Source organism: Seriola aureovittata, chromosome 22 (genome assembly GCF_021018895.1).
Source record: "Seriola aureovittata isolate HTS-2021-v1 ecotype China chromosome 22, ASM2101889v1, whole genome shotgun sequence".
NCBI classification, from domain to species: Eukaryota; Metazoa; Chordata; class Actinopteri; order Carangiformes; family Carangidae; genus Seriola; species Seriola aureovittata.
This window is the reverse complement of record NC_079385.1, coordinates 13,289,171-13,315,536: the sequence shown is the minus strand read 5'-3', so window position 1 is coordinate 13,315,536 and position 26,366 is coordinate 13,289,171. Positions and strand designations below refer to the sequence as shown.

At 39.3% G+C, this 26,366-nt stretch overlaps 1 long non-coding RNA gene across 2 annotated transcripts in view; it reads left to right on the top strand.

Moving 5' to 3' along the window:
- Positions 1-6,664: 6,664 nt before the first annotated feature.
- The window catches only part of LOC130163872 (uncharacterized), a 72,121-nt gene continuing 52,419 nt past the window's right edge, over positions 6,665-26,366 (top strand). Inside the window, exons 1-2 of one of the 2 annotated variants that reach the window (XR_008826533.1) lie at positions 6,665-7,251; positions 7,563-7,625. This is a non-coding gene — a long non-coding RNA (uncharacterized LOC130163872). The remainder of the gene's footprint in view (positions 7,252-7,562; positions 7,626-26,366) is intronic. The other variant, XR_008826532.1, reaches the window with a different exon arrangement.

The following is a 26,366-nucleotide window of genomic DNA, read 5'->3' as shown; positions in this document are numbered from 1 at the left end:
CTAAACTAGTTTTGCCCCTCTAACTTCCATTTCCAGACAGAACAAACAGTGCTTTCTTTCCTTCCATTTTTCCCTCATTCGTCCATCAGAGTAATTGCACTCTTTCCAGGAATAGAAAGGAGCTGCCACAATCTGTCAAGGACCCGGTGGTTAAAATGTCCTTCAGGAGACCATTCAAAGACTGTGGAGTTTGGCTTGTTTCTGAAGAGTTTGTGAAGTTGTTCACACCTCAGATGTGTCACCCACGTTCATTTTTCTACCCTTGAACTCACCACAAAGAGGTGGTTTTGGTTTTCTGAATCAGCAGCTGAATCATTCATGTCAAAGTACACAACATATTTTCCTACGTACATGAGTGATGATTTTTCCATGACAATTTGGTTTTATAGACATTTAAATATCCTCAGCTCTTTAGGTTTGTGGATGTACTCTCCTGCAAATGCAACATAGGTTTTTAGTTTCATACTCTGAGTTAAATACAATTCACAGTATATACAGCAGAGCAACTCAAGACTATGAGTGTACAGCTATGCAAGTGGCTCTGTGAGGCTGCTCAGGCCCAGCAGTGCTTTGAAATAAATGCTCAAATGTAGGTTTAAAGGTGTTAAGTGCACAGCCAAAGTTAGCACTAACAGCTGTTTACTTACCAGGCTAGAAGAAACGTTGCAAGTTCAGCATCAAACTTTTTTCTTTTACTCAGCAAGAGCTGCCTCCAATGGTGGAAATTTAAGCAACACCAATGTTAACGCTTATTTTGTTTGTATTTCTTTCACTTATTTTGCAGCGAACATGGTTTCTTGTCCTCTAGACTGCACTACTTCCTCATCCACTCATGTCGGACTGAGGGCAGACTGGACACAACAGTGACTCACTATCACCTCTTGAGGTACAAAGTGGTATTAAGAGATGGGTCGTGGTTAGCTGGTTAGCATGCAAGTCTCTGCAAACAAATTCAATACTGGTTTTTCTCCATATTCTGCTGATAATTTTAGCTAATTTTTTATTGATTTAAACTTACATATAACACTTTAATATTTCCCAAGTCAACCACCTTAGTTTAGTGTGTTTCCATGTTAACAGGAAGTATTTACCAAACTAAAGTATTGAAAGTTTTGATCTGTTGGTAAATGGTACAGGACGAAACGCGAAGGGATCGTCAAAATTATTACACGAAAGTCTCTACCTAATTTCATGGCGATCCATTCAATAGTTTTTGAGATCTTTTTTTCAAAATCATGAAAGTGACTCTCATGGTGCCACTAAAGTAAAAGTAAATCAACCTTAACCAGATGGTGGCACTACAATGAAAGGAAAAGGGCATCACCAAAGTCATGGCAGTCCATCCATCAGCTGTCAAGACACTTCACTAAGAACCTCATGATGGCACAAAAAGAAAAGCCAGCAAATTGTTAACTCAGTAGGATTCATCCTCTGCGAACCATGTCAATCCATCCAATAGTGATGGAAATATTTCAGTCTGGAACAAAGTGGTGGAAAGGTGGACACAGAGCCATGGAGCTATGGTGGTTAAAAATAAACTGTATTGAATTAAGTTGAATTTTGCTATTACTGGATCTGTATCTCGATGTGTTTTGTATCAGTAACAGATGAGAGATATAACGAGATGTGATTATTGGGTCTGTTGTCTGTGCTTGTAAAAATAACACAACATACTGCCCCACCCATGTGACAGTGCAAGTAGGTTAAAACAACCACTAGGAAGTGTGCAAATACTTCTGTATCCCTTTGTGGTATATGTAGTATAGGCAACTTAAACAACATGGGTGGGAGAATAAGTGGTTGTTTCGTCCTCTCTGCCGTGCAGACAGCTGTGACTCACTCCTAATTATGTCCAGCCGCCGGTTCTTTCATCTTCTCCTTTGGTTCTGAAATTCAGTCAATTTAATTTATCATCTAAAAGCAATCTTAAGCTGCAGCAAGGACACCTTATTCATTGCTAGCAGAAGCAGCCTTGAAAGTGTTTTCCGTGCTCTCTCGTCAGCTCTCTTCACTTGCTTTGTCCACACTTATCGCCCGCACTGCCTTGTCTCGCCTTCCTTTACTGTCGCCTGTCTTCTCAGTAATCAATCCCATGTTTTCCAGTAACAGGAGAGAAAGAGGTATGGGAGTATGGATTTCCTTAAACATCAAATTAATTTAAATGTACCATACATGCTGAGATGGTTACAATTCTTGGCTAATTAATAGGGTAGTCTCACATCTTCTGTTTATTTTTGTTCTTTTTGAAATGTTTATTTCATTTATTCAAACTGTCACAAACCTTTAATACCAACAAAACTCAATGGAAGCAATAGAGTATTTCTCACAGTGAAAAGCCTTTTTAATACTAAGTGATATTGGATGGGAAGAAATGCTGTGATGTGTTTCCAGTTAGAGTCAGTCTGTACTGTTTGTACTAATTGCCCTGGTCTGGCATTTACCTCCAATGTCTCCTTTGAATTTCAGTGGACAGTATGTGTGTTTGCAGGGCAGGGGTGACTAACATGGTGATCACACACATTGCATAAGCCCGTGTTGGTGAAGAAAAGAAGCCTTCACTCTCACCCTCTCTGTAAATTATCTCATCTCTGTCATTAGCCAATCTTGTGAGTCTGCCTCCCCGCCAGGCTTGCTGCTAAAATGCTAATGAGGCTCGTGCACTGCAATTACAAAACACACACAAACGCTGAAGCACACACCTCTCTCTCTCTCTCTCTGTCTTTCTCTCTGTCAGACGTTAGGGAGGCATAACAACCTCCCGTGCTGGACTTCACTTTGGGCTAAATTAATCTGAGACATTATATTAGTTCAATTAAAATCTAATTAAGAGCATTTGGTTTGGCTGTTCAAGAGGTGTGAGGGGAGCAGATGGAGCAAAAGAGGGGGAAGGACCAAGGGGTGAAAGCAATGTCTGGTTTTTGCTTTGTGTCGGTCCACCACTTAGGTCCAGACTGAAACTATACTCGATGGATTACAGACATTCATATTTCCCAGAGGATGAATCCTAAACTGACTTTAGTGATCTCCTGAATTTTTTCTCTAGTGACACCAGCAGTTTGGTCTTTTTGGCTTGTAGTGAACTATCTTTACAACTATTAGCTGGATTGCTAATAAATTTGTGATCAAATTTAGTAAAGCGGCCATGAGGATGACTGAGCAGGTCACTTATTTCACTTATTAAGTGAAATATGTTATCGTATAGATGGATTTGGATTTTTCTACCGCGACATTTATGTTTTTGCGTAATATTTACTACAAAGATCTTGCTCTTCAGAGAGTCTTATGAAAAGGGGTGTCAGGCTATAAACTCTGACTGTGAAAGAAGAAAAACAAATTTGCTTCATTAATATCCTTTATTCATGATGTTTATAGTCTGCAGACCTTCATCAGGTAACAATGAATGGATTCTACATTTTCTGGTTCTGTCATGGATGGATTGTTATGAAACGTGGGACAAACGTTCATGTTCGCTTCAGGATTAGTTGCAATAAGTTTCATAGCATGTATTGTAGAGAAAAAAAGACTTGAAAGTGATCCAATCCTCTTAATGCTAACATAATGCTCTCTTTCTCTGCCTGGCTTTTTGCTGTTTCATGCCAGACAAACACACAAATATACAGATGAATTGATCCTAAATTGTAAAGCTGTACTTTATCATGAAGGGTGAGTCTCGTCACCCTTTAGAGAAAGCTCATTTTTTGCTGCTTTTATCTACAATTCTGATTTCCTTTCGACACAACCTGAAGCCTGTGATCATAGGTGAGGTATAGCAGTCATGAATCATACAACTCACTGTTTCCTTGTTTGAAATTCTTTCATTTTTTGGAAGCTTAGAGACAGAGAGAGAGAGAGGGAACATGCGACGAAGGTCCTAGTCTGGAATCAAACCGAGGACATCACAACCACATGACAAGCGCCTTTAGCCAGTCCAGCCACCCACACAGGGATTATTGTTGCAAAAAAAAAATTCAGATGTGGAGACACTCAAAAATGTAGTTCAACATGGAATGGCGGCTGACTTAATTTGTGCTGATTAATCTGTACGGCTCATAAACACATTCCTCCCATCACTCACTGACTCCTGCTTTGCTAAACAGCTGGATGATTCTTGTTAACATCACATATCACCTTACATTTTTTGGTATTCGTTTCTTCATTAATCATAGCGCGCATGCAGGTATAAATAGACACAGCCATTCAGGGTTTTGAGTCAGACATGCATGTTGTTCTGCGTGAGACAAAGGGAGGGGCAAAAAAAAAATCCTGTTTGTATGCCGTTGCCAGGTAGAGCTCTGCGGGGATTTGATTATGAGTGTGTGACTGTGCATGTATGTGTGTATTTTGGAGAAATTACTATGGGAGGCTGTGTATTTACCCTGCATGGCAAAATCATTCTGTTGACTGTGTGGAAAATCAGTGACATGTCTCTTTCTCAGCCTGGCTTTGCAGAGCCCACAGGCAGTCCACGTGGTCCACATGGTGGCGCTCTGACTCAACATCATATCTCCCTTTAGTGTCCCTGACACTTGCTCCTGTTCTCACCTGATTCCCTCCTCTCCTCCATCACTATCTCTCGTGTCCGCTTGTGCTCCTCTCTGTTTTCCCTCTTCTGTTGACAGAGGCTGAATGTCACACCATCTGCCATGGCATGTTCCTGTGTCGCTGTCTACAAGGGGGGAATGTTTTATCAGTGCTGCTCCTGGCTTGGACTGTGGCTTGGCCTGGGTTGGGTGCGCTATCCCCTCAGCAGGCTCAGACACTCAGTCTATATGAGCATATGAACTGATACAGGGTGAATTTTCTCATTTGAACTCTGAGCGGAATGAAATACATTTCGGTTTAGCCAAACTGATGGAGGGAAGTGGACGGGGGTGGAGAGAGAAAAAGAAGCGAGAGCGAGAGTTGGTTAATTCTGTCTGAGCTGGAAGCCTCAGCCCCCAGTCAGAACATGGGGGCTTGTCTCTTCTAGTTCCAGAGAGCGCAATGAAATGCCCTGTGGAGGAAACGCATGGGCAGCAACCAAAGGAAAGTCAGTGTGATCAGCACTCACATGCCTCTGTCAGGGGCGGGGGATTTTAATAAGGGTATTCAAATGTATTTGGTTGTGTTTGTGTATGTGATTTGGATGTGTGTGTATGTGTATGTGTGTGTGTGTGTGTGTGTCTGCAGTTAGAAAAGAAAGAGATTGGCTCTGATTAGACTCTGCATCACAAACACACACACATACACACACACACACATACATAGCCTACACACAGGGTTATTTTTAGCCACTGTCGCACTCTTTGCCCAACCCCTGTGCTCTGTCTCTCTCACACAGACACCCCCCCACCCCCCACCCCCCACCCCCCACCCCCTCCACAGCGAAGGAGAAGGACAGCGATTCATCAGATTGTTCTCAGGATTTTTGGGGACAAATATTTTCCTTCCGCTGATTTTTTTTTTTTTCTCTCAAATTACCATATAGGAAGGAGGTTGTAGAAAGAAACAACAGGGGACAGACATGCAAGTTCATAAAGAACAGAAGAGTGAGACGGAGAAGACGAAGGACAAAAATCAATCCTTCATCCTCCTTTCTTCATCTACCCGCCCTTCTCTTGGTCTCATTTTCTCCTTCTATACTGTCTCTGACACGCGACCATAATGCTGATATTTGTATGTCTTCCAAAGTGCCTCTCATTGTGAATATGGATATTGAACCGTGACCATTAATGTCCCAGTATAATCAATCACAGACCTGTGACAGACCGCACGGCACAGCCACCAGTTTTAGTGTCCTGGGAGATTCTTCTGTTGTTATTCTGTTCACTCACACCACAGATCTGCATATTTTCTTTTTGCACAGTATTGATCGACTAGTTTGAAAAGCAAACCTGTGACTGCTCAAAATCCCCTGGAGAGTGATCCTGTCTGTACAGTGAATGAGGCATTGTCTATTTTGGTCATACTCTCACTTTTCTTATGTAACATGATGTAGATTGTGGATAAGAAATTGTATCCGGACATGACTCTCTGATCAATATATTCTTGTGCTCCAATTGATTTTTGTTTCAGTAATAACTAAATTTAACTGGTACCGCAGCTTTATTGACAACTCATCTCACTTGTCACGCGGACAGACACATACACATATACATTTAGGTTAAGTGTGTGTTGTGCCAATGACAGCTTCCCGAGGCACAAAGAAACCGCCTTCCCTTCTGTCTGACTTGTATAAACCATTTGCACCAGTCACACTGCAGTACTAAAAAGCACTGCCACTCTGTCCCACTATATCCACCCCTGCTTTAAAACATCTCGCTGTATGGATGGAAAAATAGGTGCACACAGGGAAATTCAGTTCAAGAACAGATGCAGAAAAGTAATTAAAAACTACAATAATATACTGTATGCATCAGGAGGCTCTGCTACTATTTATACAATATACTGGCAATTATAACTTTCAGTTTGATTTTATTTTGAGAAATGTATGAGAATTGTCAGTATGCACTTTTATTGATTAATTCAATATATGATAATGTAGGATATCATAATTATTATAAACTGATATGAAAAATCTGAAAGGTATTGATAACTATTGGCTAGCTGTAAAACAAATGTAGTGTAGTAGAAAAAGCTAAAATTTGAAAGTACTTTGATGCTTTGGCAATATTGTTTTTCTCAACCTGTCATGCCCATAAAGCACCTTTGAATTTAGTTGAATTCAATGTCTGCATTTATATAGCAGAAATATGAAGTAACGTAAGATAAAAAACACTTCATGAAGTAGCCGATTTAAAATTTGTCTAGCTCCGCCTCTTCCTATTAGTTCCCTCCTCAGTTAATTGGCTCCTGTCTTTCACCTGTGCATCTACCACCGCTAAGTGTAGACACCATTTTGACTCTGAAAACATTAGTTTGACTTCGTTTAATGTTTCCCAACAACACTGAGGTGCGCTTTAAAAAAAAAAAAAAAAAAAAAAAAAAAAAACTACGTTTAATTACCATAACAAAACCTGGCTAGTTGTTGCTAACTAACCATGTTTTGATATTTACAACCGACGTTTTCACAACGGACGGTAAGTCAGGGCTTTATAACTTCAACAGAAACACTCAAACCGATGCAGCAAAACGTTTCGTCCACAGAAAAAAGCAGAGAGAGCACTAAAAAGTACACGATAACGACTCAGCAATGTCAACAGTTAGCTTGTTTACTAGTTAGCAGATACCGGGAGCCAGCAGCAGAGGAGACGTGGAGCTGCAGGACCTCAGGTGAGGCTTTGAAGTGATTTCTCTCCCCAAATTGTTATCGAGTTTTTCATGATGCACACCTATTTAACCTTAAATGCTTTCTGGTTTTATAAGATATGTTTTCTTAGAAGCCTGATTAATTGGAAAGGAAACATAATTATTGCCTCATGCCTGCCATTGTCTTAAATCAATGTCATTGTCCTTTACCAATAATCCATTTCAGCAGGAAAGGAAATATATCAGGCCTGAAAATGTGTAAAGAAAATAACATTTATGTAGCTTCTAAACCAATCTTAGTTTGTCCTGCTCCTTTATTTATATGAATTCTTCAGGTGCAGAAAACCAGTTACCAGTAGCCACACAGAGGTAGATGAGAGAGTGCATCAGGGTCTCAGGTGAGTATTTTAGCTGTTATAAGTGTGCTATATTTAAGCTGATATGTTTTTAACATCTACTCATGGAAAACCACATCACTTTGAAGAGTAGCTTTTATCACACAAGTGCCACTTTACCTGCAGGGCTGCAGTAAGCTGTAAAATGTGTGTTTTAGGGTATAATGTTTTAGAATGATAATTTTCCCTAGCTCACCAGCTTAAAGTAGGATACTATTTAAACCCTCATTTTTGCAGTTTTAGTTTTTTCTTTTGGACCTGACTGTATTTCACTTTAGGGAGCATATGGACATAATTCGCTTGATGACGTCATAAAATTGGCAAAACTCACTTTGGAACTAATTTGGGGAAAAAAACTGCTGAAGTTTGTCATTCTTTGTGCTGTAAGAAAGTGTCAGTAGTGGCAGTCACAGGATTAGATGCAATGTATTTATGCTGGTGTGTCGTCTGTCAGACTTTGTCTGTTTTATCTTTGCTTGGCTCTGTTTGTTTTTCCCCATCATGGATGTGTGTATTTTTTATATTGTGTGATGCATTATAGGCTTCAGGTAATTAAGTGTCAGCTTGCTCATGTTGTCAATAATGTTGCCCTGCAGTCTGGCTCATACGCTCACAGTTGGTACACCACATCCGGTGTCCCCTTGGCTGTGCGTTTGAGCTAGCATACATGCGTCATGTTCTAGAAGGCACCCACTTGACCTCACATTAACCCCTTCACCCATTGTTGTGTTACTGTATTGCATGCTTTAAGCATCTTCACTCAAGTAGAAATGCTCACAGAAACATAACATAACACACTCCACCACTCTTGCAGTCATTATTTGTAGTACAATTCAATCGTCTTTCAAGTGAATATTATCATATACAAGAAAATGGGATCTCTGACTCAGGGTACATTGTTAAAATAACTGATTTGTTTTCGACAGTGTTGAGGTCTTGATCATTTATTTATAACTTTTTAGGAGCAAAATACTTTCCATCATTTTACATTGTAACTGTGAATAGGAAGTGCTTAGTCTGAAAAGGTTTGCAATTTTTCATGTCTTCCCATATAATCGTCAGGTGAACTATATGCTGCTGTCCCTCCACTGTAGCTCAGCATGGAAACATTGTCCAGGGAAACACAGAAGTAATTTTGTACTAAAAAGATTAACTTTGGGGCATGAACACTTGATATGTCTAACTGCTAAAGCTTTCTCTTAATTTCAGATACACTTTAGAGTATATTATTGCACATAACAAGGACTGTTATGATATGGTTAATTTTGCAGCATCCCATTGCTTAAATTGGGTTCGTGGTGTCAGAGTGGATGCCTACTGAAACTGTCCTCTTGTTTTTCCCACTCTGAGATTCTCCACACTACCCTCTATTTGATCAAAACCAAGACATTATGGAGGTAAAGGTTGATATGATTGAGAATGAAGATGACTGGATCTTGTCATTATCTTCCATAGGTCATTAGTGCCAGTGTAGACACCAGGGACTTAAATGAGATGAGATAGCATCTCCTCAGTCATCTGTAAATACATAGATCAAAGCCTCTCAGAGTTTCTGTGTTTTACAGGGATTTAGTTGTAAGCTCTTCACTGTGTTAAACCGGGAGTGACACTGATAGAGCTGTGTGATATAAAGACTAAGTACTAAATGTATTTGAGGTGAGTTTGCAGCTTCCTTGATGCTCCTAGTGGCTCAAAAATTATGTGAAACTTCACACTATATACTACCACAATCCAAGGTCTTTATTATCACCACATAGACCAATATTTTGATCTCACATGATCTGAGGTTTCAAATGTTGATCTGTGGTGAGAGCAAACATCCTTTGGGAACATTACAGCTGTGTGTGAGGCCAATCTTTTATTCATGTTTCCTTTCAGCACCTGCTCACATTAGTTGATTGAGCATATTTGAAATTCTCTCCAAATCCTGGTGGTTGATCCAAAATATAGGTCCCCATTTATCCCAATTTAAAGGATAGGGTACAATTTTTTTCAAGTCATTATTAAAACAATACTCACATGACATGTACATTGAGAGAGTTATTGGTTGTTATGATCATCCCTTCTTTCTAGGACTGCAACTAAGGATTATTTTCATTAGTGATTAACCTGCCATTCAATTTCTTGATCAACTGTATAATCAACTGAATAATAGAGAAAAATGCCCATCACTATTTCCTGTAGCCCAATTTCACATATTCACATTGCTAGTTTTATTCGAACAACAGTCCAGAACTTAAAGCTGTTTCATTTGCTGTTTATATAAAACCTAGAAAAGCATCAAATCCTCCCACTAGAGAAGCTGGAACCAGGACATTTTGCTTGAAAAATAATGGAAATGATAATAGATTATCAAAGTAGTGGCAAATCACATTACACATTTTCTGTTGATCAATGAATCATTTCAGCTCTACTTCTCACTATACTAGCTGTGAAGTGACCCCCTTATAACTTGACTAAACTATAAGCGAGAAGGGGCTAAAATCAATAGTCTTCATTTATGCAAAATCCCCCCCAAAGTGCTGCTTAAGAAGATATTAAAGCAATATCACACGAGAGAGAGTAATGTTGTACCTAATATCAGCACAGCTGATGCGCCTGTGGCCTCGTACTGAACATACCGGTATGTTCACATATAACAGAAGACAAAGAAAACCAGCAAATATTCACATTTTAGAAGCTTTTTTTAAACATGTTTGTTCCAAAATTATTTGTTTAATCAGCTATCAAAGTAGTTTCAAATAAATGTTCTGTCTAAAGGAAAGGGAAACAAACAGAGGGAAGGAAAGGGAAACAAACAGGGAATTCTTGACTAAAAAGACTGGTGAGGTCTCATGATCTTCAACTGGACTTGGGAAAATGTCTTTGTCCAACATTTCTGGATCTGTGGCTCCTTTCTCTTGCAATGTAGTTGTGTTAGTTAGGGAGTACTTCAAGGCCAGAACGAAGAGGAAGAATGATCACAACAACCAAGTACTTTAAGAAAAGACTTTACATTTCAGATGGAATTAGTCAGCAGAAGAGCTGAAAAGATTGTCCTTCACTCATTGTGAAAAGAATTCACTCACAGCAACATACAGAACAAGAACTAGATGAAGTATCAATGTGTGTGTATTAGTCCGGTATTCTAACCTCCACAACACATGAAGGATATTACTGGAACATACTGTCAAAGGCTGTTGGCAAGAAGCTAATTTTACTGTTTGGTGTACATCTATCTCCTATCAACCGTCAAACACACACACACACACACACACACACACACACATACACACTCAGATACACATATACACACACACACACATACCAACATCCTTAGGGAGTCAGTTCTAAGTTTGGATGCTGCTAAGTCTTGCCAGGAAACCCTATACCCCTCATTGTCCCTGGGACGCAAGCACTTCACATATGACATTTGTAGGAGGATGGTGCTACAAGAGGGTGGGCGAAGTCAGTGTAGATACATAAGAGATGTTACTTTGTGTGTGTCCCTGCTCATTTGTGGTATTTGGCTGTATATGTAGATTAATGTACAAAAGGTCGATTGTGTTCTGCATGTGTGTTAATTGAAAGTTTACTGTATTTAGCGAGTGTGAAGCTAAACACACAGCAAGGCGTGAGGCGTTTGGCGCTACAGGGCTCAGGGAGAGAGTCAGGGCGATGCGTGTACCTCCCTGTGAACTTACACTTCCTGGCTGTCTGGGGGAAGGTTGACACGGCTGGCTGCAGGCAAGGTGACATGTGTCCCAAATAAGCAGTGTTATACCAATACTTGTGCTCTATCCTGTAACTGTGGGCGTATAGCCAGGTGACGTTGATTCACATTTGCCCTTGTCAACCAAAAGCTCAAAGGTCATGTCAGCAGTTGTTAAAACCTGAATGTTTGAGGTCAACCAAAGGTCGTGTGAGTGTTTAAATAATGCATTTAAACCAAGCATTTCAGCTATGCAAACAAAGCGTTTCAAAGGCACTGCAAAATTGTAGATAATATAATTTTATGCTAATTCGAGTAAATTAGCTACTAGATTAGGAGACGTCAAAGGGCGTGAACTTGGCTGCCTCTTTGTATTATGATAGTATCTTTTGCCTGCATACCATTATGGGAATTGGGGAATTTCTGTAAACACACCTTTGTTGACCTCTTGGCCATGATGCCAAAATGAATAAACATGAGAGCTCTGTTACAACAAAAGGGCAATGTAGCACACTGGATCAGCTCTCTGGCTGCGCCCAGCAAAGCCAGCTAAACTTGTCCCACTATTGTTATTCCAGCCATGACTCTTTCCCATCACTGCTTCTTCTTTGACTTCTCACATTTTGCACAGAAATGCTTCTCCCTTATCTCAGTGGTGTCATAAACACCACCACCCTCTGTTGACTTCACATAATCTTACCTCATAGTGTTTGATTATCACTAAATGACAAAAATAGATTCATGATAAATAGCAAGCATTATGTGTCTGTGATTAAACTGGTGGGTGAAAAATACTATTAAGAATTCACCTCACCGGCTCATGATGTAGTTGAAATGAGTTATTTTGTGCTGTGCTCAAAGAATGATTCATGACTATATGTAAAACCAGCAGACACAAGATTTTCTGGCATTATATGTTTAATAATAAAGGTGTAAAACACCACATAAATATATATGGTCAGTCCAATTGAAGTCAATTATAATTTAATTGGTAACATCACAATAGAATGCAAAATCCTGAGTAATAAGTAAAGAACAAATCGGCAAATAACTGTTACAATATTTAATAGTAGTTCCAGAATCAAATACTGTACATTAAACAACATATAAACAACAGCAAATACCTGAATTACATTTTTTATCAACATAATGAGGAAAAGTTTTTAATGAACAAATCTGCAGCAAGTCACAACATTTGATTAGAGCTGGACGATAAGGTGATTTACCGTTTGGCAGATCAACAGAAATGAAATTAACTTAGTTAACTAAATTAACTGATCAATCAAGAAAATAATTGGTAGAAAAATCAACAGTAAAATAGTTTCAACACTTATGTCTGCTAAATGTTCACTGACAGCCCTTGGTTAGGGTTACGGAAAGACCAATGTCTTGGTTCAAAATTGAAAAATTCAAGTGATTTGAAGGATGAGACAAGATGTGAAAATGTACCATTACTTCATTAATGTCACAAGTCAGAGATGCCAATTTTCAAACATAATTTTATTTATGTTATGTGATGCATATTTATATTAATATGCATCTACATATGTGATTATTAATTAGGATGCTCGCCAGCAAATGCTTAAATTTTCATCCAAGCATTTGGGTCACACATGTTTTTTAATGTATTCATGCTTAATAAGAGTTTTTCAGTAACGAGCCAGTGGCAGCCACTCAGGATTTGAAAACAATTTTCATTTAGAAATTAACTTGGAACAAAGTAAAAACAGATGCACAGCACTGTAATGGTAGAATAACACCATTGCTATTTATTACAGCTTCATTTTTGTCAACAAAACAAGCATGTTCTGCTGGGATTCCAAAATAATATGAAAAATTTTATCACAAAATTAAAGAAAACGGACTTGACTCCAAGTTCTGTGATCCAAAAAAAATCTTTACCGATGCCCTCTCTGGCCCTTTGTTTAAGCCTGCACTCAAAGGTAGCATTTATTAGGACAACAGACAGGCTGATGTTTTGGTTATGAGCCTTCCTCACAGTCTGAAGTCTCTATGTTGTCATCACTAGGGGGCTGATGGTCCAGCTGAGTGCTCTGTGTGAGGTGAAGTCTCCCATTGCTCAGGACTGAGTCTGAATGGGTGTTTAGAGGTGGAAGCATGGTGCGCTTTGCTATTGATAGAACTACCAATACACCTAAATGCACACTGAGCACAACAGATGAGCCTCTCGTGTGTGTGTGTGTGTGTGTGTGTGTGTGTGTGTGTGAGAATCATTGTTTCCTTGATGACTGAAAACAATGCCAGCATATAATCACTGACCAATTCGTGTTTACTAGAAAGTAGGACACAGGCAGAAAATACAGCTTCTTAAATGATACTTTGTCACATACCAGGCATGTGCAGCTGTCAGTCAATGCCATGCAGCCGAGAGTGGTGGTGTTACCATGGAAACAGTACACTTGCTTGAATGGCCCGTTCCAGCAATTTCTTGTAATGCAATATATCTATTTTTATTTTGTTGCTTGGTATCTGCAATTTTACAGATGCGTCAGAGTTTTGATGTCACCAAAATGGCTTTCAGTCATTTTTTCCATTATAGTCACAGATAATTCAGCAAGTAATGATTTGAGAAGAGCAACTGTCTCACCAGACTTTGAACTGGATGAAAAGGAAATTTATTTAACAAAGACGGAAGTGACCTTCCTCTCTACTACTACCGAATTTTCACTTACGTCATCAACTAAATCGCCCATCTGTCGTTTGATGATACTGTATATTCTTGCTACATTTTTATCATCATGTTTATTGACATTATGGGTACGATTGAGCGCTTAGATTTACATGTACTTATATCCTACATATTGAGTATTTCAAAACAAGTAAGTGGGGGAAAAAAGTGTGTATGCTGTATCTGTGTGTTATATAAAACTTTACATGATTACATAAACATATTAACCAATGAGTCTTGTTTGTCAGTAAGGACAGTTTACTGTGTCTTCATCTGCAAGTAAACACACGAATACATCAATATAAAGCATCAATAAAAATGGATCACGTAACACAACAGCTGACTCTTTCAGTAAATGTTGACTCAATGCTGTGGGCTTTTTTCTAAACTGTCATGTTTGTATAACATGTCATGTCCTTCAGCATATCCACTTATGAATTTCCAATGTTGAGGACAGCTACTTTTAAAAATATTTCCCAGGGGAGACGTGGGACGACGTTTGCCGAAACTCAGCAACCTAGCTGAATAAATGCCCTTGAAAGAGAAAGAAATGCTGCTTTCCCTTCACATAAGGGATAGCCACCTGGATTCACCCTGATGGATCCTTGGAAAAACAAACAAACAAAAAAAAACGGCAAACAAAAATTACTGCATTCCATTAAAGGCAAAGGAAGATGAATGTGTTGCATTAGGGCTGAAGCTTTACAAAGACCTGTATTGAAAAAGCAGTGCATAATCGAGTGACGGCAGCAGCATCTAAAAAAGAAGCTCACTTCATTATTTGCCAAGGTAGCATCTTTTCATCAAGGCAGAGAAGCAGAATGCCCTCCAGAGAGTCGGGAGTAATATACTGCTCTGTCTTTATTTGGGAGATGGCTTTCATTCACTCTGAATGCCAGGGTCATGATAAAGCCCACTGTGAATAAGTGCAACAAGCTTGATTTGCTGTCCCATATTACTTTTAAAAAGCTCAAAATGCCTTCTGTGCATCAGCCCAGTTTGGCCTCATTTTTTTCCTGCAGGAAATTTTTGGCCTCTCTTAGGAATGTAATTTTGAACTCATCCAACCCTGCTGAAGGCCTTAAAAAAAAAAGGTATCACGTAGGCCGTGTTTTTTCTTTCTGCATGCTGATATGGCGTAACTGTGACATGGATGGGCAAAATCAATGGACATTGCGCTTGATGGCATAAAACCCAATGCGGCTAAAACAAAACCAGTGTTCTGTTCATCAGCCAGCTCTCAAATCAATTTAATGCTGTCTAACATGTGATTCAATGTTGGCGTCATTGAATATTCCGTGCTATCTGTGGGAAACAAAGTGCCTCTCTGAGGAAACATCCCCACTTTGTCTCTAAAGGCATTATCTTGTATGCAGATACAAATACAGTAAATATACTACACACACACACACACACACACACACACACACACACACACACACGCTTGCATTAATCTTTTGAGATTGCATGTGTAGTCTAGAGGCTCACCTCTCGAGGGAGATCCACACTTATTAAAGAACACAAAAGAGAATAGTTTCAGCTCTGAGGGAGATGACAAAATCTCACTACTGACACAAACATTCAGACAGCAACAAGAGCTTACCCCTTATTTCACTTTTTAATCATCTTCCTCATTACCATATGCAAATGAGCAGCATGTATTAACATCTGGGGTGGCTAATGACTGGGCTGTTTGGGAAGATTGGTTTGGATTGAGTTCAGTGTTTCATTTGCTGGTGGTTCTCTGGGACACAGTCAGTCCTGTCCAAGAGGAGCATTGTTGGAAAAGATGGATTATAGTCCTGAATAAGCGTGATAATTTTCTTGTACTACTTTGAGAGATCCAACAGAACAGAGGTGCAGTGAATAACTTCATCGTACTGCACTCGTCCTCAGTGAAAGCCAGTCAGGATTGGATCAGTTTAAACAGATTTCGATATGAATCAGTCTTGGGTGTGGAGCAGTATGGCACTCTTTTTCAGCAGACTTATTGTGAAATATGATCGAGGCTTTTGACAAATGGAAGAATACTGTCTGTATTCATTATCACTTCTTTTTGTCCTTGCAGTGGAGATTTGTTAGCATATAACATTCACTTTATTTGGTATGTAGTGTTTGTTCACTGTGCTTTCGAGAAATTGCTCGTAAGACACAACACCATCTTTAAGTCTGTTTTTGTTTGTTTAGGGTATAAAATTTCTGAAAAATAGTGAAAATTGCTCATCAAAATTTCCCATGGGGATTTTTGAGGACAGAATCATGAAATGAGGAGCTGAACTTGAAATGAGAAGCTCTTGGCTTTTGTGCTTTACACATGCTGATGGTTCTATTTTCTTTTTGGAGGCTAACCCTGTCATAACCACGATGTAATTAGACCATTTACTTATAATTACTTGTATTCCTTTTATACAATACTCCAGCTGTAGTTAAATTGAACTTTTGTTTGAGTAGCTTAATAAAAGGGGTAAATGCCAAGTCATTTTTAAGCCCTGTGTTTTCCATTGCATCCTTGTCACCTTTTTCACCCCTGACGAGTTTGCACTCTGGGTAAACTTCTGTCTGAACAAAGACTTGATTCCTTCCATTCAGGGCAGGAAGGTTAGGACAGGACAACCAATTCTAATGTGGCATTACAATTCTTGAATAAAACCTCAGCACTTTGACACCTTTCAAAAAGCCTATTGTTGATATACCTTGCATTTCTGCCAGATATTTGAAAGCAGCTTAAGGGCTCTATAGGTTTAGCCGCTCATTTTTGTGAATCCTTGCTCTGAAATTTGCATGTCTGAGCTCAGCCAATAGAGTCTTTTCAACCCAATGGAGCCTGCACTGTATAAAGAGTGAGCCTGCACTGTATAAAGAGTCTTCCCAATGGTGCTCCTCATCCAATACTTTTTCAATGACTAAATTAGTGTCTCTAAATTGAGAGAGCTTGATTTGTTCCCTTTGTTCACTGCCCTTCTTCACTCGTTCACTTTTTATACATTTTGTTTTCTATTTGTTGCAAAGACTTTTAATACAATTTCATTACTGTATAGACATTCTACTGCAATCACTTTTAACAGTTTCATAATCTATACCCAGAGCAAATATCAGCAAGGACTGGTGAGCAGTGGCGATCATAACCCTGTCAAAGTCACACTCTGTTGAATGTCACCGTCTGTGTTCATTTGCTCTATTTTCTACACAGACCATCCACCAAGGGAGTTGCTCCACATTTTATTCTTAGCATTTATTCTCTCCAGGCCCCACTGATGATGTTCTTGATGTGAGAATATCAAAGGTTCACGGTTCATCTGTCACACACATCGACCTCAGACCACCCACTGTCTATCCCCTAACTCTCCTTTAATGTCAGTGGACTCCAAATTCTCAATGAACAGAAACACATGGTAGTTGTAAATGTTCTACAGGCACAGCATAGCCAATACTATACATGTGTTTGACTACAAATATGCATACGTTTGTCTTTCAAATACAAACGTGCACATATACACAGTTGAGCTGCCCCATGATCTATGCTGCAGGTCTGTGAAGGGAGTTCATGCTAAGAAAAGCTCCTGCATCCATTGATTTCTCCGATCTATTTCCCTTTCTAGCTCATCCCCACCACTGAGTGCACCGCTATTTCCTTCACAGTGTCATGGTGACATGTAAAGACACATGTGGATCCGATGACGTTTTGTGTTCTAGACGGATTACCAGTCCTGAAATAGATCAACCTTTTTGTATTTCTCTCCCTCATCACCCCTTCATTCCCATTTATCTACTGAATCCTTAGTGCATTCAGAGAGTGTTCGGTTTTTTTTCACATTTCGTCATGATGCAGCCTAATGCTAAAATGAAAAAAAAAATCTCAATTCTTCATTAATACAAAGTGAAATAATGTATTGAAAAGGATAAACTGATACCACATTTCTGAATGCACTGTATGCCAAAGTCTTACTGTCTCCCACTCAGTGTTTTGCTATCAAATAAGATTACACCAGTGCTGGTGTAATTGAAATTGTGTGGAATTGTGGATTTGTATCAAAGGTCACGACCATCTTATGTCTTCTAAGGATTAAATGCAGTATTGCAAGTCTGTAGGGACAACACTGAGGGGGGATAAAAGGAACAGCCCTGTACATTTGACCCACAATAAAACTTACTATGTGTGAGATGTTTTAAAGATTTAAATCTTCAGTAAAGCTGAGAGGGTAGAGAAGTTGGACAGTATTGAGACTGACTTGCGCATTATTGGTTTAGGTTTTTTCATGGGATTTGCTGACAAGGAGAAAAGTATAGAATCACCAGCCTTAGCCTTTAACCTATTTTTAGTCAATTCAAAATGAAACAAAAACAGAAGATATAGATGGGAGATGTATAACTTCTCTGTTGGTGTGATGAGTCCCATGTAACACATAAGTGTTTTTTGGAGACATCCACGCAGGTGTTTGTTTTATACTTGAAATCAGAAGAAGTAGAAAAATTCAGGAAATGAAAATAAGTTTTACCCTGGCGACAGTGTAAACAAACCACTTCATCTGTAAAACAAATGAGAAAGAATTTGGATTTATCAGTGTAAATGGATCCATCGATGACATGATGGGCAAAGATATTGAGTGCCTTGAGGAGGATTTTGTTTTCCAAAGAACTTCCAGACAGGATGTTGGATCAAGGTCTGAACTACATGTTGTTTAGATGTGGAAGGTGTACACATTGGCTCCTCTGCAAGCCTCTGTAAGGCCCTTCTCTGCATAGGGTAACAAAGGAAATGTATGCATATCTCCACAAAAGCATAATTCCAGCTTTACACTCTCTCCTCAAGACTCCTTTTTCACTGAGAAATATCAATAAAAAGTGGTCGACTGAGTCAACAAGCTACGTGCTGTTGACTGAAGTCTTTGACAGAAGTTTGAAATGGCCCATTTGTTTAGTAGAAATTGTAAGTGTGATCTGGCTCGCATTGATAGTTTTATTTCAATGTCATTTTTGCAAATACACTTCCATAGTATGTGTCTTAGACCGCAGGTCCATCAGGACGCCTCTATATTTAACCCATCTGAAGTCGTGAAATTTGTTTATCACCTTATCATCCGTCTCAAGGAGAAGGGGAGAGAAAAGAGGATGTAGGAGAGAATGAAAAGGGGAAAGTGTCTCAATGGAGAGGCGTAAAAACCGAGAGGATAGGGACAGAGTTGAAGCCGAGGTGCTTGGCACTCTGACAGCTGGTATTGTGAACTTGGATACACCCTTTCCCACCTGCCTCCACTATGCCAATGAAAACTAATTACCACCACGTCAGATCTCTAGCTAGCAACAGCTACTGCCTTAGCTAATGTGACACCCTGCCTCTGTTGCAGAACAATGCAGGAGACATGTCACATCCTGGCAGAGCACGCACGTGAAAGGCAAGCATTTCCTATCACGCTCATTCAGACAGTGCTTGGAGAGGAATTCAGCTTCATGGTGTGACATTTGATTGAGTCAAAACTTGTGCTCTCACCCTTTTGTTCGCCACAACTCCTGACTGACATCCTGAACGTGGAGAGTGAAAAGATTGTCTTATTATGTAATACTGAAATGGATGTGTGTGAAGCAAGAGAAATAACAGTCACTCTCTCCCTCCTATGAAATGAAATGCCAAGGTAAAAGGGGTCGCTGACTCACGTTGCTGCTTTGAGGTTAAATTTACTATCTCACCACCCATGATTATGAAATGCAATTTCATCAAATAAAACAGGGAACACTCATAATGCTGCTTTGATTCACTAAATTTTTTAATCCACTGCAAAGGCCATTGCGTACACACACGTACATAAAATGTTTCTAGGTTCCTTAATAAGATCTGGCAAAAAATCCAGAGATGGACATGACCCTGTTTGGCTTCACCTAAGTTGTACTTTCTCATCCTTTTTTATTGATGTTGTTGGCTTGACTGTGTTTTATATTGCATTTTAAAACATTATTGAAAGTTCAACCTGGCAAAATAAGCTGCTGAATCTTTTAAACATTGATATTTTTATCAGGTTATGTTGGTGGTGTTGGTGGAAATTTCTGTGGCAGAATTAGAAATAGTATTTCTTCACATAATGATATGTTGTTATCCAACAACAGACAGCATTGTATCTAACCTGCAGTGTCCCTGCAGGTGGCCCCACTGCAAATATTTTAATTGCCAAGTACTTTATGACAAATAAATAACTGAACAATAAATACAGCTCCATTGCTTCACATTATTTCAGACGAACCGACTTGGCTTGGTGATGGTTGATTACATATTGTGATTGGCCAGTCCCAGCACATGCACGTGGCACGCTCTGCACACAGCTGCACACAGAGAGAGGGCCAATAAAGACACAGACAGGCACAGTAAAAACTTTGTGGATTTATTAACTGTCCACCGAGGCCGCAGGATTTCTCCCGGTGCTCCTGATGGTCAATCAACTATGACAGACAGGTCTTTTGTCAGTTGATATTGTAGCGGATCGCCACAAATAAATCAATAAATGTGGAAACAATGCATTTTGTGTTAGTGTTGTTACAGAACCACATGAGCCTACTCTAGTGATCGGGCAACAGGGATTTTTGACACAAACAAGGAGGATTTATTCATTTGCTCATTATCAGAGCTGCATCACATTCTCTGTCATTACATTTTTACCTGTTGATAAATTATGTACGACATGGAAAAAATTATTTTCCATTGTAGATGCTGTACTGTGGCTGTATGTGTGAAAAGGTAACCATGACAAATTGTTTTGTTCCCAATCTACTGTGTACCATCTAAGTTCACAAAGGTCTGGGCCTTGTGATGAAACCTGCTGTCACTGGGAGAGTGTGGGTGGTGTCAGTTTTAAGCATATCATCTGTCAACACACACAGGCTGTAGATACACACACACACGTACCGCTTCCCTCAACTCATTTTGGCATCCAAGGCCAGGGGATAATAGTGTCACTGTGTGTAAGGTTTGCATGCGTGCGTATGGGTTCGTGTGTGCTCTAACCCTGCCTCCAGGCTGCATGAGTGTGTGCTTTTGTGCTTGTGTTGTGTGTGTGTGTGTGTGTGTGTCTCTTATGTACTGTTGGCAGGGGAGACAGCTAGACACATGGCACATGGCAAGTGTGTAAGCAAGTCCCAGAAACACCTGAGCCCCAGTGTGTGTATGTGAGTGTGATGTGTGTAGGTGAGTTCCCATGTTGAAGGATGATCTCCTCATCGCAGCACCTGTCACTGGGTGTTGATGGTCGATCCTGCTGTTTCTGCCAGTTTGACTGTAATTGGTCATTAGTATCCTGTCAGCCCATCCAAAAGGAAATCCTCTGCAGACATCTGTTTGTTTGTTGGTTTTAAGTTTGTCATCACACCACTTCAGTACATTTTTTTTTTTTTTTTTTTTTTTCCAATCCATAAATTTAATCAAATTAATGGTCACCTGTCAAGGGTATCATATCCCCTTTGAGCATGTGTCAGTGTTGTGGTTATCTGCCAGAAGCGGTCAGAATTCACTTTTTATCCAGTATTAAGCCACTTTTTTACGATACACTTTTTACATCTTGGTCGTTTTAAACTATATATTTTAATCGGATGAAGGATTTTAGTTATTGGATTGTCTGGATTCTTAAGTTATCAGAAAAACAAGCTGAGCAAATGTTAGCGACAGCTTGGCTCCCAGTCCCTACAAGGCCCAGCTCCTTCTTGTATCCACCGAACAGCATTGGAAAAACACAGATTTTTTTAACTTGAAACTGCTCTATTTGGTGTTTTTGCTGGATTTAATCACTGCGTCCGTTTGTTTTGTGATGCTGATAGCATCCCCACTGGAATGCTTGTTTCAGTTAGAATATTTTATTATATCCTTTTATTTATATTGTTCTTTTATGTGTTTGTAGTTGACTGGGGTCATTTACATACCACTTGTTTGTGTCAGAGTAGAGTTAATGTATGTGATGCCCTGAGCTCACCAATGAAATATGTTGAAATTCGTATACAATATTGAATCTTAATCGTAAGTTATGATATCTAACACAGACTTTATGGAGTGCCGCGAATACAAACTCTCATCACATATTTACATTGACTGAGTTTGTGGTTGCTAATTTTCACACTCTTAACACAAACTTTTATAGCTGCAATATTTAGCATGATATTTTACTTGTGTGTATCTTGCATTTAAAAGAAAAGTATTAAAAATACATATCGTGATTTCTTGAAATGTCATCATCTGTTTTGATACAGGGGGCAGATTGCATGCTGCTGTGCATAAACCAGCTCTAAATTCTAAGAATAGACCTTAAAACCCTCTTCTGCTAAACCGGAAGCTTCTATATTTAACTCATCTAAGTCTGGTTACCATGACAAATGAGGGACATGCATCCCATATTGCATTACGAGGGCACTGTTATAGACTCCTATCTGGCCTGAAATTGGTTTGAAGATCAGATCAATAGATTGTAGACCTGGGAAGGTCATCAGTGTCATTACAGTCAAACAGTGATGATGCTATAAAGATCTGCTGCATTAGTCATTCTTGGATGTTAGCTGTAGCTTTAGAGTCCAGCAGGATTTATCTTCCTCATGACTGCTGATGCAATTTCTGTTCTTCTTATAGGCCACTGTAAGTCAGTGCACTACACAAGAAAGGCACCACATCTATAGAATATTATAAGTTGTTTAAAAATGTTTAAAAATGCTTTGATGTCATATTTGGGTCACTGCTTAAAGATCCTCTTCCAGTGTGAAATATTGTTTCTAGTGTTGGGAAGGCTATAAATATTCTGCTAATACTCCTCTCCACCCTCAGGCTGGTGGATGAATGCAGCTCCAGCCAAGTGTTTTGTATTCTGACAGTTTTGTTCAGCTTTGAACTTTAGAGGACTTCTGCAAGACAATCTCGATATGAATTCACATTTGAACATGGTGTATATCTAGTTTTTCACAGGGCTGGAAGAAGTATTGAGATCTGTTGCCATAATGTAAAATTACTCCATGGTAAGTGAGAACAAGTAGCATCAGCAAAATGTAACAAAACAAAAAAAACAACAACAAAAAACACTGAATATGTCATATTTCTGTACATTACATCCCTGGATTATTATTACTGATAAATTCATTAGTAAGTAGCATTTCACAGTGTCTGAAAACTTAAATAACTATCATCTTAAATAACAGAAGAATAATAGAAGTGTCCATTTTAGCAAACATACTTTTTCTTCAGTGCAATAAGTAATGATGAAACAAACAGATGACTTTTCTAAGGCTTTGAAAATAGAAGACAATGAGGTGTATGACTGTCAGCATCTCTCTGTCAATCTGAAACTGTGTCTCTGAGCTTTGACCCGTATTTGTGTCACCATCAGAGACTGTCTGTTTCAGAGCAGCATCTGCAATCCACCATAAAATAACCTCCCTTGCTTATTTATGCCAATATCTAACCAAACCTAACTTATTTTGTCAAATAGTTCCAGTTCATAGTCAGGGGTGGTTTCTATGATGGTTGCACAGCTGTCATAATTCATTTTCCTTTTAGGAGAGGTATGGGGACACAGTCAGTAAAAACAAGAGCTGTTACCCTCAGGCTTATGATAATATAAAACGGTCTTGATGTTTTACCACAACAACATCTGTGTGAGTCTGCTGATGTAAAAATGACTTGAGATACAAACTTGTTGCAGAGTAGGAAACATAAACTTGTATTTTAATAGTCTGCCACACATATGGAGCAATCAATCAGCTCTCATTTATAATATTTTCAAAGATAAGACCAAATGACATTTACTCCCTTGTATCGCTCTGGAAAAATCTTTAATGTCCTTGAGTTTCATACATCTCTCCAAAGTGATTGTGATAAGATAGAAGTGCTCTGTCTTCCTCTGCTTCAGCTCAAACCTGGGGAGATAAAGAGCAGCAATTCAGATCATCAGGCTGTCAGATAGGAGCCGTGGTAGAGAACGAATTCAAGACGAATCCTGGTGTGCAGGAGGGACGATAAAAACGTCACTGCAGGGGAGAGACAGTGGGTGGCTGTGGTGTGAGTGTGTGTGTGTGTGTGTGTGTGTGTGTGTGTGAAGGTATGATGAATAACACAAAACATGTACAAGGATTACAGTAATCTGAGTATATTAAATTGGTCACTTTAATACGTTAGTGTTTGTGTAAAAAATGTAAAAAAAATATTGGATCAAAGAGACGCATTTGACTGTGAGATTATAATCATGTTTTATCTTGTGATTGTGCGTCATTGTATACAGGCTGCAATAATTATAGATGATAACTATGCTATTCAGATGAGTCTATAACCGGGGTACATTGTTCATTTAGCGTCATATTCCATGTATTTTGGAGACAAAGTAATTGAGAGAAATCAGATTATGTTAGATCAACACAAAGGATTATATTGCTGGGTCAAATCTGGAGCGGGTGCTCAGTAATCCGTAACAGATTACATTTTAAAAGGAGCCTGTACCACGCGCGGGTGGGTGAGTGGTAGAGATTGGAAACAGTTTGGAAATGAGAGCCATGTCAGTGGGGCTGCAGGAGAAGATGATAAAAATCGTTTCTGACTGTGCTCAGTTCTCACATCCACCTCCTGCCCGGCATCTGCGTCTGCTTGACCATTATGAGCGAACAGGCAGGATAGAGCGAGAACAGAACGGAGTGAGCGGTGGAGAGGCAAACAGTGTGAGAAAGAGTCAGGAGGAGAGAGGGAAAGGATAGAAACGAGTCTTGAGAATATTTTGTTGGATGATTAAAAGAAATGCTCTCTATTATGAGACCAACTACTGAGTTCATTAACAGTGAATCATCTCATTTATTTGGATGTTTTGTTAATCTCTGATGGCAATTCCTACTATACTATACTACTATATAAAATAGTAGAAAAAGTGGCCATCACGGGGCGTTGTGTGGTGTAGTGGTCTAAGCAGGCGCCCCATGTGTAGAGGCTACAGTCCTCGCTGTAGTTGGCCGCTTCGGACGGCCTTTGCTGCATGTCATTCCCCCTCTCTCTGCCTCCCCATTTCCTGTCTCTCTCTACTGCACTATCAAATAAAGGCATTAAAAAAAAAAAAAAAAAAAAGTGGCCATCACAAGTTCCAAGAAACCAAGATCACAAACTGCTTGTTTCATTCGACCATCAGTCAAAACTCCAAATATATCCAATAGTATTCCAGTGATATAAGAGAAGTAGCATGAACCAGCCAATGTTTATTATCATTTATATTATTATGAAGTGATGAACTATTCTCAAGTTAAACATCATGCAGTAAAGAACGCTTATAACCCTGGAAGTCACACTCTTTGCCATCTATTTGTATCCATTTGACTTGGTGTCTTGAAAATGAGACTTGAAATGTAGCCGGTGACATGTATGGCATGGCGGCTGTGTCTGACAATTTTTGTAACTATGAAACCAACAATCTGACAGGCATGCTACGTCACATTGTGACTGAGCAGGTTTATGGCTTTGAACCTCTCTCCAGGTCTTTTCAAATTCTTCACATGATTACTTATTACTCACTTATTACAGTTAGTCATTTCTCATGTCATCAATAGAGTGCAACACAATCACACTTTGGAACAAAGACCAAGAATGTGCTTTTATCCCCATTTGAATGCTTTTTGTGTTTCACAGGCTTTTCATGCTGCTCTTTTTGAAACAACTACAAGCACTTAAGCTGTCAAACGTGGCCAGATGACAAGTTGTACAGTTTTGTTTCAAGCACACTATGTCAGTGTACTGTCCAGTAGTGTTCTAGCTCACTGACTATAACTGACTCTAACACCAACAGTATTAAAGTGACAGAATTATGCTGCAGGGTTGCCAAAAAAACTCAGCAGAATTCATCTTGTCCTCTGTGATAAATAAGAAAATGAAGCCAAACTGCCTTCCAGTCTCAGTTTTATTGTGACTGCACATTGAAGGAAGTAAATTAAGAGGAAGGGGCAACATGTGCAACCTCAGGCTACAATCAGGGCATCAGTAACCATGTAGGAATAACGTGTTTTATGGTGTTGTTCGATCATTCAGTCAGTCATATACTGCCACTCATTTCAGTGAGCACACCGTTCATAAAGGGCTGCTACCTCTGAAATATATCAGGGGAATGCAGAGTGGGTCTATGTCTGAATGCATTTGTAAGCTTGTCCATGCATGTGTGTTTCTCTTGTGAAACTAATGCAAGTTTGCAAAGATTGTGGGTGGTTTTTGACTTAATGTGCTTTTCACATTTGATCATAATCACATCACAATGCCCCTTCAAGGATAATACTTACTCTGATCTCTCCTTCCCATTCAGTCAGTAGTGTAGATATCTAATAAAGTGATATATAACAAGGCAGTGAAAATTTGATTAAATTTAATTAGAAAAAACAAGCTTCA